Source organism: Copadichromis virginalis, linkage group LG4 (assembly GCF_057382275.1).
Source record: "Copadichromis virginalis isolate Kocher_CV1m ecotype Utaka linkage group LG4, C_Virginalis_male_GT1.1, whole genome shotgun sequence".
Classification (NCBI taxonomy): Eukaryota; Metazoa; Chordata; class Actinopteri; order Cichliformes; family Cichlidae; genus Copadichromis; species Copadichromis virginalis.
The window spans coordinates 10,617,018-10,634,280 of NC_140621.1; the positions used below are offsets into that span (position 1 = coordinate 10,617,018).

Genomic DNA, 17,263 nt, shown 5'->3' on the forward strand with positions numbered 1-17,263 from the left:
TGCAGGACGCTGTGGTAGCCATGCTGATTCAGTGTGCCTTTAGTTTTGAATAAATCCACAACAGTGTCACCAGCAAACTACCCCCACACCAACACACCTCCTCCTCCATGCTTCACGGTGAGAACCATGCATGTAGAGACCATGTGTTCGCACAAAGACACAGTGGGTGGAACCAAGATCTCAAGTTTGGACTAAAGACCAAAGCACAGATTTTCACTGGTCTCATCTCCATTCTTTGTGTTTTTTGGTCCAAACAAATCTCTTCTGCTTGTTGCTTTTCCTTAGTCATGGTTTCTTAGCAGCGAGTTAACCATAAATGCTTGATTCATACAATCTCCTCTGAACAGTTGATGTAGAGATGTGTCTGCTGCTGGAAGTCTGCGTGACATTTATCTCGGCTCTAATCGGAGGTGCTGTTAACTTGTGATTTCCGAGGCTACTCTGAGGACTCTAAAATATGAGACATATTTAGAGTCATCAATTTTTCCTGTGCAAAGATAAGATACACCTTTATTAGTCCCACACCTGGGAAATTTGTTGTGTGACAGTAGAAAATGGACAGGGCAAAGTTACGGCAGCAAAAATTAAGATAAACAATGGAACAGAATAACAGAAAAGAATAACCTACTATATAAAATAGAATAAAATACTATGTTGTCAGAAAAATTACACTTAGTGGTATTGCACGTGTGTGTGTGTGTGTGGATGTGTGTGTGTGGGTGGGTGTGTCTGTCTGCACGTGTTAGGTCAACTGCAAAGTCTTTGTTGTGGAGTCTGACAGCTGATGGAAGAAAAGATCTATCTATCTATCATCTATCTATCTATCTATCTATCTATCTATCTATCTATCTATCTATCTATCTATCTATCTATCTATCTATCTATCTATCTATCTATCTATCTATCTATCTATCTATCTATCTATATACATATATACATATATATATACATATATATATACACATATGCTGAGGCTGCATCCTCTGCATATATTTCTAGCAGCTCCTGCCTCGTGGATTGCTAGATGATTACACCAAATAATGTGGTTGAATGACATCAGACAAAGCCTTTCTCATTTCAGCTTGTGCAGATAAAGAACGTTTCTAATTTTCTCTAATTTCATGTTTGCTCAGTAATTAGAGTTGCTGATTACCCAGCGTGGGCCAAAAACTTAGTTACACTTAAATGCACTTAAATGCCTCCCTCCCTTTAAACTTCCCTTTCCTTTTTCAGCTAAAGAAAAGTCATAAACCACAAAAGGGGAGAGCTGCTGTGAACAACCAGTAAACCCTTATGGAATCAGACCTGCAAAACATTTTGGAAATTTGCAAGCTGTGGCCTGGGCATTTCCTCAGGAAACTGTGGCAGGGAGCCTGAGGGTGGGCCATTTTTGCTGTTTTGTGGTTTTACACAATGCATGCATCTACAGCGTGTATTTCTGTAAGTGAGGAAATAGATGCAAAATACAAATCTAGACCACACTGGGGTTTGCCTTTTTTTTTGTATTTATTTTGGGTTTTTTTAAACAAAAAAGTGTATGTTTTGTATTTTTAAATACACACCTTTTAACTTCTCTTGTCAAACTTCACCTCTGAGGAACTGCAGAACAGGAATAGGACTTTCACACATCCCTCAGACCCAGTCTTATACAATCTGTTACACCATTCAATCTATTTTAGGTGGTGAAATGAGCTTCCCATTTTTATTTGTCTTCCTTCACCAACAGGCACAGCAGCTTCATAAATGGGACGTGCCCTCTGAGAAACAGGGGAAGAGCACCGTAACTTTAATCGCCACACACACAAACACATAGAGGCCTACACACACACACACACACACACACACACACACACACACACACACACACAAAACTGCACACACTTTTTTAGTACCAGACAGGCTTCACCGATTGCCAATGAGTCACAAACGGGTGCCACAGTGAGCACAGACAATGGCACAGTTACAATTACTGGACTGAAATGTGTAATGGCAGGCGCACCTGCAAAAAGCAAAGAGCCATGTGAACCAGGCCACTGCCAGAAAACAAAGAGGGGATTTGTTCTTTTTTTCACTCTTCTATCTTTTCTTTGTTCCAGTAAAGAACAAAAACAAGAGCGTTTCTGCGTAGGGTGAAACATTGACACTGTGCAGCAGCTGTGGCGCAGATCGGCTCTGACCTACACATAAACCTTCACGTTTAGATTTCAACTCTCACCACAATTCTCTGTCATCCTGCATCGTCCCTGTTATGTAGGACACATGCAGCATTAACTAACTAATGCTTCCACTTTCACACACTGAATCAGAAAGTGAAGAAAAAAAAGAAGAGGTAGAGAAACACTAGTGAGCGCTATCAAGGATTCAGTGACACAGATTAGACGAGTTCAAGGTGGATGACTCAGGGCTATCAACAGATTAAGAGTTCATTTTAAAGTCATCATCGCAGCAATTTACTAAATCTGTACAAACCTGATGCTTCCTTTACATTTCTTGGGTTTTAAGTTAATCTACATCTAAAAATAACAAACCATTTGCAGTAAGTTGTGCTCTCCTGCTCATTAAAAAAAAAAAAAGCACGGTTATAACAGGCTACAGTGCTTGATGGAGCTAAGGGGAAGCCCTTTCGTAAGTTTTGGAGGCCAGCGGCTGAGTAGCAATCATCGAACCTGACAGGCCTCTCCGGAGTGTTTCTGGGTGGAGCAGATGTATGGTTGTTGCACAGCACGAAGCATCACACTTAGTCCAACACTCAGATTCACAGTTGTGTTTAATAAAAAAAAAAAAAAAGGTGTGAACGCTCTTTTGCATGCAGCCATTTCTATATTAATGCAACACTTAACACCAGGCCTGTTTCTAGGTCATGAGGTTTGTGATCTGACTTTTATTTACCAGAATTAAGTATATGGGCTTCTTAAGCAGAAAATTCAAAAAGAACTGTTAAGATAAACTTTGTTTTACCTCGGATGTGAGCCAAAACAATAGAATGGGAACACATAAGCGTGAGACTATCTTACAAAGTTAAAAAGCTTTCGCTTTATTTCACTGTTAGATGTGCCAGCGTGGCCAGTATGTAGGACGTATGTATGTTCTCAAATGGTAAATGTAGTTTGTAGATCAGCAGCAGCGTTATCAGTTGAAAGTTTCCTGTTGTTTTCTCCCTTTTGATGTATTTCCTCTGTGCCATTCACGTTTGAGCTTCATTGTCCTGCAGTTAATGTGCTGCGTGTTCTTTTGCTGAGATGTGTTGACCTAAATAGATTGTTGTGAAATTGTTCTTAGGTATCCGAGAAGTAGCAAAGTCATGTCTTACCGGCTGATTGCCAATAAAGAAAACTGGTAAAATGAAAATTATTTGTTGTTTTGTTGTTATTGTTGTTGTTGTTGTTGTTTATGTGTGTGTGTTTTGTGAAACTCAATTTAAAACACATATTTCTTTTTAAAACAGACTGATACTAAAAGAAGCTACAACCTTTGAAAATTCACCATCCACAGCATTCAGTAAAACTCATGTTATAAAATAAAATAAAACTAGACCTCAGTTAGTTCTTTAGCTAACAATGTCTTTGTAAACAGAAGATTTTCACTTTCCCTTAAAGGGAAAGGACAAGAACAAGGACTAGCAGATGTTTTTCATGATCACTATGTTAAATGTCTAAAAAAACGAACTAGCATAGAGCTGCTAACATTGCTATAAGCCCAGACAGCATCAAGGATAAACTTGTCCTGTTTCTAGGTAAATAATACACGACTTCTTTAAGTGTGTGTGTCTGTTTTTAAGAGAAACATCCTCCAAAAAATGTTATTTTATGATAAACTACTTAACCTTGGAAGTAATGTGTTGATTTTTAAGCTAGTTAGCTTGAGCTAAGTTGAGCTGCTAAAGCTTTTTTTTACTTTTATCAATTTCTCACACTTTTGCTCGTGTTTGTCTTGTTTTAGAGGAGTTAAAAAAACAAAACATGTTCTTATATCATACAAATTACACCTCACAGGAAACCTGTCATTTGAACTGGTTATTGTCTGACTAGTTAAAAGATATTAAGCTAATGCAACTTTTGCGATTAACATGAACTTGAAATGGTAGCATCTCTTCTGAAGTAACCAGCTGTAAGTGTGTTAATGTTCTTCTGACTGGCAGCTTTGGCGAAACTAAAAGCTAGCCGTCGCGGTTTTCTGGGCTGTGTCACAGATGTCGTTCTCATCACTTAACACCAGCGTTTGGAGCCTTGCTTATAACTCAAAGATGCTTCTTTAGACCCAAAGTACAACTCTTTACTGCTAAGATGACAGAGAGGGTTATTCCTAAAACTCTCAGTGATCATCAGAACAGAGGTTTAGCAAACAGTCAGCAAATGTCATCACTGCACATAACTGTAGATTTTTATTTAGTTGTCAATATTCTATATGAACAAATGCCCGACAATAGCACGCTGACTAACAAAGCAGCAAAGTTAGTCATTTGACAGCCCAAATATCTCCCATAAAGCTCAGTGGTTACAAGAAGACACAACCTGAGAGAACTGTACCCTCCTCCACGTTTTCTCAGGCTGCCATCAAAGCTATTTAAAGGTTCCCACACACAGTGCAGTCCTGGCTTTCTTTGGCCTCTTCAAACACAGCTCGCTTTTCTATTCTTATTCTGCTGTTAGATTGTAACTCTTCATTCGTCTCACAGGGTGAAGTTAAAGTTAAAAAACAAAACAAAGGATACCTCGTGACCTTTTTTACTTGCATTTCCCAACAGAAAAATTTGTTTTAGTTGATATTTGAATCATTTCTGACTTCTCAGAGTCCAGTGTCTGACTCAAATTTGAGTATAACAACATGAATGCAGTTCAGAGAATTCGTGAATTTTTAGTCTTAAAACTGTTTAAAAACTGTTTGTTCTTGTTTTGTTTAACATATATATGTCTGTAGAAATTCCAAAACTTGTAAACATATTTTCCTCCTGTCACATTGTCTGTTCTGTGCACAGCTGGAGCCTCCGTGTCTGTTTTCATTGTGTCGGAGAATTCCAGTGTTGAGGCTACGAGTGCGCTTTTCCTGGCTCTTCACGCTTTCCTCCCGAAGAATCGGAGAAGGTACCAAGCGTCATTCTGCCACCAGTGCACTCCACTCTAAGGTGGGTGTGCCTGTTTTATTTTCCCATGACATCACTGTTTTGTTTTTTGCTGTTGATGTGCTGTTTTGGAACACTGTGCATGTCTGGACAACAAGTTACCTCCCTGAAGGAAATATGGCCGTGCTCCAGGACTATATATTACTTGGAAATGGCAAATCTGCATGCATGTTTGTTTGTAAAAAAGTCCTTATGCATGCATGAAACTCTGATGTCAGGAGTTGTTAACTTAACTTAGAGCAACTTCCTTTTTAATGCAAATCCTAATTTTGTATCTATGGTTTGCAGCGCTCTATTTTTGCATATAAAACCTCACTTTTATTTTACCACTCAAAAAAGTTTCCCATGATCACTTAGGTTGTGTTTCTTTCTCTTTTGATGCCTTTTGTTTCAGTGGGCATTAAAAACATTTTCACCAAAAGACCAAACCTGTCCCTTCCGGTGCTATCCACCGGTCTGTGTCGAGAACAGCAGCAGACAGTAATGGGTGGTTAACCACATAAGGGTTCACACTTTGCAGTAAATTGCTGTAAATCAGCAGACCTTAGAATTACCCACTCAGTACAAATTAAATCAAGTATAATGATTCAGAGGACACATATTTAACCTTCCAGAGTCATGCACACACCACCCCCACCTCTCCTTTAACCCTTTTGCTATTTTTCCAACTAATTATGACTAAAACGCTGCTTTCCTTGGGATTTTGGAAACAGTCCAATGGGATTTTTACAAGTCCCCATGAAAGACGAGAAGTGAAATGAAAAGGAAGTAACACAACTTGCCATGCATTTTGACAGGAAGTCATTATTTACTAGTTTTGGTCTGCGTGTGTGGGGGGTAGGAATGACGTGGGTGTCGCTTAACCCACTTGATTTTACTGCTGATACATTTGATCTTAAAAAAATCCCCTTGTAATGGACTGGCTGCTTCCACGGTAGAGGAGCTCTTTCTCTTTCTCTCTTCTCCCTCATGCAACGACGACTGGCTGCTGGCCTGATGGACATGATGGAGAGCAAACACCGGCCAAATCCCCTTACACAATGTTGCAATTCCCTCAGTGTTTGTGGTATTAACCAGAATCACTTGAAAAGCAATTAAGACTGCATTGTTTCACAGAGTGATACCACTGGCATGCCTTGTGTGTCTAGACACAGAGATAGAGCTATCTAAATTACTGCCTGATTTCTTGTGAAGAAGAGAGTGGGATTCCTGAGCCCTATTGTTTTGGAGGACAGTCCAAGGCCTTGATGTGGGCTCTGGGAGCAGATAAAATACCTAGAGACGGATGTCTGTGTGCTCATTTATTGAAAGCAGTTGAGGAAACATATGGGCTCTCTGACCAGCGATGAGCCCCCATGGTTTCCTCTGATTGCACAGGAAACGGGGCCGGTACATACTGTAAGAGCTGCTTATTCAAAATTCACAAGTGCTATTCGGCACCGTGACTGACAAAAGTCTGTGTGCGCGTGCAGAAGCCACAGAGGCAGGGAGTGTAAACAGTTTGGAAGTCTGCGGCCTGAGGTCAACCAGGATCAAGGCGAATCCTTAAAAAGCCCGTAAACAGTCAGAGTAGGTTTGTTTTCAGCTTGTGTCCAAACAACGAATGACGCGGCAGCTGGGAAACTGAATTTGATTCATCATCCGCGTGACGCAGTGAGACGAGCTTGAGCTTAAGAGCGAGGGGACGTTACTGGACAGACCTAAGAATAGGGGCCCGACAAAAGCGCATCATCCAAGAAAACAACCCGAAAAACACCCACAGCTTGTTTGTTTATTGAGTAAAATAGCAGCTTAATCTTTCTCACGGAGGAAGCGCTCATTCTTATCATCACTCTATCAGCTAAGCATCTATGGAGAGGAAAAGGATCTCCTTTGCACTTTCACACCTTAAATTAAATCAGAAGGCTTTTGAAGACTCGTGGCCAAACCGGGAGTGAGAAAAAACGAGCCTGGCTGCCCTTGTACCCATTACCCCACGCCTCCCACACACATACACTCATAGCCCCTTATCACAGTTTGTCATCGAACACTCATATCCTCACATTGTCCCAGAGGAAAGCTGACCTCCCAGCTGTAGATATAAACTCGATCCAGCCCTCGTGTTCCCCCTCATCCTCCTCCTCCCTCTAATGAAGAACAGCCACAGGGTGACAGGGCACGAACGCTGCACTCTGAGGCAAAAAGCTGTTTTCGGCCTCTAAAAAGTGGGCTTTCCAAAGATCTAAAAAAAAAAAAAAGAGCTAGCCTTCCCCAGCCCAAACTGATGTTTTCCTCAGACTTGGGATGCAGCTGTGGCCTTGCGTGACGTCCACGAGGAGGGGATCGACGGGAAGGTTGTGAGGTCAGCAGAGGGCGTTCGCATAGGCACCGGCCCAAGTCTGGAGAAAACACTCCTCTTGTCACCGTGGAGATGGAGCGAGAGACTCACCTCTTTCTTTCTTTCACTATCTGTGTGGTTTCACTCGATGTGTTTGGCTTCACTGCTTTTGTTCTTTTGCTCGGAAGTTTACTGTGAGCTCTCGGTAATCCATCACTGCTTTTATCGACAGATGCGATCGTTCACTGATTAAAGCAGCGCTGCAGGCGGCTCATAATGAGCTCACATTCAGTTCAGTGATATCCGAGGGCAGTGATATCAGAGTGTGTTAGTTGACGCCATACTTCTTTTTTATTTTTTTTTATTTGTGATCGCGGCATTCGAGGTGAAAGCAGATGCTTGTATTCCTCCTAGTTGAGTCTTAAAAGGAGCATGTATGCATTTGTGTGTTTAAATACACCACACACACACTTGCTTATTTACGACTAACTTTACTTGTTAAGACAGTTAGTCCTCTTCGCTCTAGCTTTACACGAGCACAGCTAAACACACCATGCCCTGCAAACCCTGCTGAGTCCTGTGGTTAGCATTGTGGTAAGTGTGGGGCCAGCTGGCAAGGCTATCACGTGGGCATCTTTTGCTGGAATCATATTTGGGTCATTTCTTAGTAACAGCTGATAGCTGATACCCCTCATGTTTATTTTCATTTTACTTATTAGCACCACAAATTGCTGATATTGTAGATATCGGTGTGATACAATGTGATACAAGAAACTTGAGCCCCTAGATTCTGGTGTTCTAGAGATGCAGATCATGCCATACACACAAATGCAGGAAGTAGTATACAAGCATTAAATGTGAGTATGTGTTGGGACTGAATTAAACTTTCTCAAAATTTAACTGAAGGTATCATAGAAAGAACAGACACAAAAAAGGACAATTTGTTTGTGATTAAAAAACATTACAAATATGTATACATAGTATAGGGAGAGGGAATGTAGCCCTAGTTATTATATACTATCCTTTAAAATGAAATTTTGAATGAAATGTTTTGGGGGGTTTAAAGTTATTTAATACAGTTTTATATAAAACTGGATATTGTTCAGATAATTTAATCAAATATCAGAGTTAGGTTGATTTGGTCAAGTATTTATATCCATAACCTATTTTTCAGCTGACCAGTATTTTTAGGTACTGCATGCCAGCACTTTACTCCTTGTAGGTCACTGCTTGGCAGCCAGTTTTCACTCATTTATATCAACAGTTTCACTGCTTTCCTGCTCACATGCACAAAGGTCATATCTTTTAGGCTGTCATGTGACAGTTAAATGGAAAGATTGTGATTAATGCCTCGGTAAAAAGGAAACTTAAATTTCTTACGGAAACGCTGTGATAATAATAAAATATTTGTTTAAATGATAGCATCCTTCTGAGTCTTTTTTATTTTTTTTTGGTAGGTACATTTTGCATCTCTATCACATGCAGGCATTCACGTTATTTTGCAAAGAGCGCAGTGATAAGAATACATTTACTGTGCATGTGAAACTTTGTGTGTTTGTTTGTGTTTGTGTTCAAAACGTGTCTGCGCAGGACGGGCAGACTGTGGGTTCGCAGCTTTCTTGTGAACCACTCGTCCGACAGTGTGAGTTACCGTTTGTCACAGGAAATGAAAGGCAAAAAAATAAATAAATAAATAAACAAAAAAATCATAGTGTGAATTAAAAAAAATGTCCTGACTACACAATTCTTTTTTCACAGCCTTTCTAAGGCCTGTTTGTCTGTTTCGGTTTTAGGGTTAAAATCATACGTCTTGTTATGGTTAGTGGAAGGGTTTTAAGACTTAGCTGTAAGCTGGTTGGTAGAGTTTAGAGGTAACAGACTTTGGGAAAACACTGGAACCACAGCAGAGCTTTAGCCAAAATGTGAGAACCGCTTGTTGAGAAGACCTTAAATTTAACAGGTACGAGCACGCAGGGTTGAGGTTCTCTTAATTTACTGTAAACCTGTATTTTTCATTTCTTCTGGGGAGACTCTGCAGACCTGGTGATTCCTGATAAGATAAGTCAGCTAGCTGCAAACAAGTCATGTTTCTCTTCCAGCAGGGCGTCTGCATCTTCACTATCACTCCTCTTGTCTTGTATCATAGTTTCCCACGGATCGTGGGACTTAACAGGACTCTGTGCTTGCTAAATATGGGGATTACATTCTAAAGTAAACCGTGGTTGATTAATGCTCAGTGGAAGGCCGAGAGATTACCAAGGCCGCTATCTACGAGGAAAACAATGAGATAAAGACACAAAGAACAAGAAACAGAGCAACGGTGTGAATGGTGTCAAAAAGATATGTGCGCACTTACTTTCTGCCTGTAGTTATTTTTTTCTCAAGTGATGTAAGACCTGGCCTCGCACTGTATTTGGATTCCCATCATCATAGTTGTGATATTAACAGACCCGATGTTTCTTCTTTATAAGAAAATGCATTTTGGGGAATAGCTGATGCCTGTGAGATGTTAATACATCAGACTGTGGGAACCTGTGTGTGCCTGAATCATAGCATTATGATATTAGACATCAACAGCTGAGTAATAAGTGACAGCTAAGACGTGGCAGACGTGGCCTTGTAGAAAAATGTCCTTGTGTGAACTACTCACACCCCAGTAAGATTCCTAAAACTGAGTTAAAAACAGCTGTACTGTATTCAGAGTTGTCTTGCAGAAACTGTGGGGGCATGAGCAGCACGAGGTGGGGTATGACCCAGATTTGTGCTTCAGCTTCAATCACATGTCAACTTTCAGCCACAATTCTCAGATTCAGAAATACAGACAGTGTGCCATTTTGCTTTGCGGTTTGCTTCTGAAGGTGGCAAGGCTGTCGCCCAGTCTTTGTTTTTACTCTTAAGTATCTCCGTTTAACTTTTTTTTTTCCATTTCATACTTTCTCTTTGTGCGCGTTCGCACCTGCTGTTGTGTGAATGCTCTGTGGTTTTCAGAACAAGACGAAGAAGAGACGCTAGAATGCAGGATGCAGGAAATTTCCATGAGCTGATTAAATATTCTCACATCATTGTCGTGTGCCTTCCTCTTCCCTTCCATGAGGCTGTTTAGTGTATATTCCAGACAGTCAATTGGGAGTTGGGTGTTTTTTGGAGACTATTTTGTTTTGCACTTCTGCAGTAGATAGAGTGGGAGGGGGGTGGGGGTGGGGGGTTGCTGTGGCACGATTGTTTGTGCTGGATATTTGAATAAATTTTGGACAAAACTAGAGAGAGAGCAGAGAAGAAGTTAATCCATGTCCAGAAGTGAGCATGCCAAATCTTATCCCTAAGCAAATAATTCAACAGCATAAATTTAGGCCTCAACAAAGGCCTCAGTCAAAATCTATATGACTGTAAGGCTGATTTGGAGCCAAAAATGATTTATCTTTCTATAATATACAATAAGCTATCAAAACATTGCAAATGTATGATCAGTAACACAGTGTTTCTATCTGCTAACAATTCAATAATAGCAGCAGTTTCTAACAGTTCACGTTACTTGTTTGTTAGGAGACATTTGTTTCCAGATAAACGTTCAATAGTTACACTTTTTCTTTAAGTCATCTTGTGGGTTTGAGCTTTTTTTTTTTTTTTTACATCTTTATTGTTGATATTGTGTCTCCTGCTTGGTTTAAAGCCAAAATTCAATCCAAAAGTTTTCTTTAAAAAGGTATAAAAAGCATTAAAACTCAAAACTGCAGTGGCCCTAAGAGGTCAAAAACACTGCAACTTAAGAAAAAGAAATTAGAAAGAGACAGAAATAGAAGGAAAGCTATTGAAAAAAAATCCACTGCACAATAAAACACATTAAAACTGAATAAAACACAATAGAAACAAACAAACAAAAAAACTGGGACACTTAAAAGTAGCAGAGAATTATATATATAATATTATGATTATTCATATAATACTGTAGATGCATGTTTGCTGTTCCACAGCTATTACCTCACCAAAGACAGTTCAGTTGAGGTTTGTTTGTTTATTTCCATTTTGTGTTATTAATTTAATTCAACTTTCATTTTGCAGTGTTTTTCTATTTTCTGTCCTTTGACCTTTCGGGGCCACCGTGCAAAACAAAACAGAGTCACGGGGAACTACAGAACTGACTGATCATTTTCTGTAGGCTTACTGAGAAGCTGAGAAAGTTGGCCCTTTCTCAATATTCACAGTCACAGTCATTGCATGCCCACTGATTAGCACTACTTTAATGTTAAACAAAAGACAAAGAAAACAACAGTGTACAGTTTATCTGGCTATATCTGGTAAATAAGGCCTTTGCAGACATCATTTCATATGTGACGCATATGTGAATGAGCTCCGCGGCCACTCTCGCTTCTCTCTCGTCTTCATCAGCTTGGTTCTTAATTTGGAACAATATTAAAGTATTTATCTATTAGGCATTTTTGACATTTCCAGGAAGAGAGCTCACTGTCCCTGAGCCTGTGTGCAAGAGGCAGCTGTTGCAACACTGTGCAGCACAGACACGCATACACACATAGACACACACACACACATAGACCACTCTTTCTCACCAACATGCTATCTTTGCCAGTAACTCTATTTTGCTGCACTGTTGAGAACCTTATGAGAACAAATCCACATATCAACCGAACTTTACATAAATAAGGTCATCTCCGCTGGAAGAAAGGAATGGCAGACACAATCTGTCAGCTTCATCTGCAAATCATTAACCTCTTTTTCTTTTCTTTTTTTAAACATCAGTTGTTCCAGTATTGGGTCCCACAGTACTGTTGTGCCAGTGCTAAGCTGGCACTTAATCAGCCCTTTTATAATAGAAATACATAGAAATATATGGCACCTCTTTTTGTGAAAAGAGCGAACAGAGACGCTGTTCTTGTGAGCAGCTCTGTCGAGCACTGTCACTGGGATGTCTGAATACAAACAAATGACATTTATGTATAACTGACCTATGTTTGGTTGACAAAATGCCATCATCGAAAAGAAAACAACTGTCTGTCTCAAAAAGGCTTTAGTGGTTATGCCACCACGCCTGAAGGTGAAAACCCCTGCATTTGGTATGGTAATCTGCCCCGTGAGCAGCGGCTGAATCAGTCACTCTGAGCTAAACAGAAACCCTGCGACCCTTATTGGACTTTTGATGTAAAGGTTGTCTCCCATGGGAAAAACTGCTTCACAGAGCAAGCTGCATGCTAAAAAGTACATGTTTTATCAGCTCTAGTGACAACATCACTACAGCTCATACATACATGATTATCTCAAGGGGAGATTGTTGTGTAAAGCTCGGCTTTACTCTAGTTACTGTAGTTGCTGCGTACCAAAAGGCTCTGAAAGAGTCCAGATTCTTAGGAGTCTGAATGGTTGGCCAGGGAGCATCACAGCACCAATAACTGAAAGCAGGACTTATGGCTGATTTAGACTTCTGCGGTGAGTCTTTGTAGAGTGTACTACATAATCTAAACGCTGGGACTTTTTTCCCTCCTTGGTCCCCTCTCTTTGTTGTGGTCAGACTTTTTTTCTTTGTTTTTCAGAGCCAAACATATTTGTCCCTCAAGTTTTTCCACTTTCTTTGCACATTCCCTCACGTCCATTCCCATAGTTTCGGCAATCTCCCTCCAGGAATTTGCTGACATTTGAGAGTCCTCATATTGAGGCGATGAGTGTTATTCTCTCGCTGAAATTCACAAACTGCAGCGACAAAGTAGCCAAGTATGTGTAGGAGGAATGAAGAGTACTGAACGGGCCAATCGCAACAGTTACCGGCAACACGTAGTTATGCTTCCAGGGATGTGCATGTGAGGTCAGTTCTTCACAAGGGTTTGTGGTTACGAGGTAGGCAGGGCACAGATTTAACACAGAAGTATAAATTCCCTTGTGAGCTGCCCGCCAGTCGCTGTGCTGATATTGTGCACAACTCTACAGTCCAGTATTGTTTTAACTCCCCTAAAGCCTCATGAACCCAAACTTCAAACTTCCAGCAGATGTTCAGTACTACATGTATTCCACTAGTGAATCTATTACTGTTTTTTTTTCCCTCCCTCCTTGGTTCCCTGCCTTCATGGGGCAGCTCGACTAAAGAAGGCCGTGGGCTGTTTGTTTTACGCTGAAGCCTGTTTTTAAAAAGTTCCTGAATGCTGGCTGGGAAATGGAGAGGCAGGAAGAGAGCAGGAAAAAGAGCCAAGAAGAGAAGAAAAAGACTTTTAAAAAATACGACAAAAAGTAAGAAAGGATGCCAAAGAACACTTGTGAGAGATATTGCTCATGTCACCGGTTTTGGCCTCCCCTTGTCTCTGTAACGTATTTCTTGCGGTTCAGAAGGTGAAAGGGAATTGAAGTCAAAGGCTCAAAAGTTTGCTTTGACCCTGCCCCGGTGTCACCAGTTTATCGCTTTTGATGATTTCCATGAGTCCGGGTGGAAGACAGTGACGATATCCGTCTGTGTCAAAGTAAGGAGGATTCAGGATGGAGGCCTGGGGATTTTGATGAGCTTTGCTTTATGAGAAATGTGGAGTTCTGCCAGGGGATGTGAGGGACTCAGAAGGGGGCCTGTGACCTCAACCGCTTCTCTGCTGTGACTTAAGAAGGGGGTTGTGTGAAACGGGTGCCTCCCTCACTCGTGGTTGTGCGTGGGAGGGAGGTCACGGACCCACCCTCCCTATAGAGAGCGCGGGCTGATGAGGGGAAAATAACAGGGTGAAGTGGCCTGAGGGGAACGCTGTAGTGGCACCCTCTAATCACAGCCGCCTCACTCACATATGGATGAAGAAAATATACGTTGTGCAGGGTCAAACAAAGGAACGCACACACACAGAGCAGATTCTTTTATAGTTAAGACATATAAGTGAGTAGGGCACACACACACACACACTGGGTGTTGTTAAAGCTATAAAAGTTCAACTAAAGTACAATTCTGTTGACCTTTTGGCACAAGAAATTGCATCAGTGACCAATAAGAAGTTACCGATCTTTGAGAGAACAGAAAATTGGAGGCATAGATAGGAAAATTGCTCATAAATGATAAACTAAATTAAACAAATTAGGGAAAAGATCATAAAACACTGTGGCTGATAACGTGGCTAACTAGCATGTTAGCTCACAGGATAACCTTGGTTTAAAAGGTGTATTTTTGCATTTCTTATTTTCTGACATACAAACGCTGTTGATATGTAGACGGTAATATCAAACATGGCCAAAGTTTCAAATAATGATGTCACTTTATGAACAAATAATCCTTGTGAAACAAAAGCTCAGATTTCACTCAGTTTGGTCTGTGGGAGACGATATTCCTAATGAGCTCATTCCGAGCACATAGCTGTTGCTTTAAGCAAATCCCCACCCAGCTGGTGTTCAAACCTTCAGTTTTGGGAGTGGCAGCCAATCAAAAGAAAGGTAGTGAACATCAAAGTGCTTGCGTTACAAAAAGATGAAGCTTAGTATAAGATAAACAAAGATTACTTGGAAGTCTGAATCATGCATCTACTTGAGATCAAGAATAAAAATATGTACAGGACCATGTGAAAGTCTGGAGCTACGCCTCCATCTTTATATTTAGTTTTTCTAAGGAGATTTTTGTCATTTTCTTAGAAGAAGACGTGAGCAGTAGTTCTCCAGGATTTCTGGAGAAAGTTTTTCTTTGCATATTGGCCAGTTTTTCCTTGTACCTGACCATTTTCAGAGGAGTGGGTTTTTGTCTGTTTAACCACGTAACATTCACCTGTGAATCAATCAAACATCAAAATGCACCTCAGGAATGAATCAGTGTTGTGTCTACCCATAACAGACAACTTATCTTTAGACATTTTTGAGTAAACTAGACGGGTAGAGGACAAAAGTACTGTTCTGTGTCTGTAAACGATCACAATGTGTGATCTATTCCTGTGGCACACAGAAACCACACTGGCTGAATTTGCACCGTTTCAACTACACGTCATTGAACATAACCTTTAAATAGACCGGTGGGATTTGATTCACAGCACAACAGACTTCAGACAGATTTGCTTTATCTGAACTTCTTGTCTGTTTTACTTCCATTTCACGTGACTCTTTTCAGAAAGTCGGGGGCTTAGAAAGATGAAAAAGAGACTTCACAAAGCTTAAATTGCACAAAAGAAAGAATTCAGTAGAGTATTTGTCGATCCCATGTAGCTGGTGCAGCGTGTCAGGGATTTTGGTATCGTGTGATGGAGACTTGGCTGCCAAGCACAGAAAGGGCAGAAGGGCTAAAAAGTCTTTTGTTACACATGTGCACATGGTCCCATGTGTTTGAGAACAGATGAAAAACTGGTGGTTTTGTTTGAACGGCGTAGCTTGAATTAATATGTGATGTTCTCCGGTCACAGCTGAGAGCCGGTCTGTGGCCGCTTGCACGGGCCGAACAGCTTCACACATTGTGCTATTCATCATCTCCTTCAGGAAGATTTATTTCCACTCAGTTCCTGTCTGACGTCTTTATTGCCAACATTTGTTCCCGCTGTTAACATGTTCAATGACTTTGGTGTTTGTGTGTACGTGAGTGTGTTTTAAGTCCAGCATGATCAGATCAGAGGAAGGTCCAGGCTGTTGGCTGGATCTCACCTCTGGCTCACAGGGAAAAGGGGGATGACCACTTTACTGAATATCTTCATTGTGCGGTGTAGGCTTTATGGCTACGTTAGGCGATTAAAACAGCAAATGAGACACATGCGAACACAATCACAGTTAAAGATTGATATTTATTCATACCACTGCCTTTAACAGTTGTGTTTTTAGTCCTTTTTTCTGATGCTCTTGTTGATTCTTTAATCTGTTTGGGGAAAAACTAAACGTTCGCAGGATTTGAGTCTCAGAGCTACATTTAGTTATGGTCACTATCACTGAGTCTGAACACAAATTTTTGCTTATGACTCAAGTGTGCGAAATTGCCACTGTCAGCCATTTGAAGTCAACTGTTTTGCAATGTGGTTACACCAAAAACACATGCCAGCATCGATAAAAGGAATGAATAAGCCTGGGGGTATATGATTTTAATGGATTTCGCAATTAGAAATCAGTTGCCAGGTCCCAACCCTAATCACAATAAAAGATCTGAGTGTCAGGGATCTGTGTGAAAAATAAAGACAGTTTCTTCAAAGAAGTTGGACCAAAAGCTTTTGGTACCATTGTCATTAAAACCAAACAGAGAAGAAAAGCACTATATAAATGCCAGTCCTTTTGCCATTTGTGGCTCTTTCATCATCATAAAAATGTGTTATATAAATGATGAACATATTAACAACAGCAGAAGCATATACATGTAATCTAAAAGAAACGTGGTGCAATAAATATTAGTTTGCGGAAGCAAAACCATGATGCCTGCAGTTATTTAGCCATAAATTAAAGTGATACAGAGAGTGAAACCACAGGAGGAGCTGGATTAACCCTCGTGGACAAAGAAAATAATTGATCCTCTTAAATTAACAAAGAAAGTCCCAGCCTATCTCAGCTACCATAGGACGAGAGGCAAAATATACACTAAAATATACACTCCAGTCTGTTACAAGGAAACAGATACCCATCCAAACTCACAGCCAATAACAATCACCAATTAATGGGGAAATAAAAGATTTTGAATTGCTTTGGCACCGCCATCCTCTATGTATCACATTTATTTGATTGCAGAACCAAACGTTTCCTGAGCTTCGATCAGATTGTTGAGCTATATCATTTGCAGCGCAGTCAATTCTGAAGATATGTCCAAATGCGCAGCTCTTTATCGAAATGAGCTGTCCTGTGGGCAGCCCTGTGGAAGCACTGCTTTCGAGATCGCCCTTTGGTAAAGGTATTACCTCTAAGATCTA

At 40.5% G+C, this 17,263-nt stretch overlaps 1 long non-coding RNA gene across 1 annotated transcript in view; it reads left to right on the forward strand.

The window, feature by feature from the left end:
* Positions 1-3,602: 3,602 nt before the first annotated feature.
* LOC146710838 (uncharacterized) overlaps positions 3,603-17,263 on the forward strand; it is a 47,828-nt gene continuing 34,167 nt past the window's right edge. The window contains exons 1-2 of the long non-coding RNA XR_014920046.1: positions 3,603-3,733; positions 4,976-5,122. This is a non-coding gene — a long non-coding RNA (uncharacterized LOC146710838). The remainder of the gene's footprint in view (positions 3,734-4,975; positions 5,123-17,263) is intronic.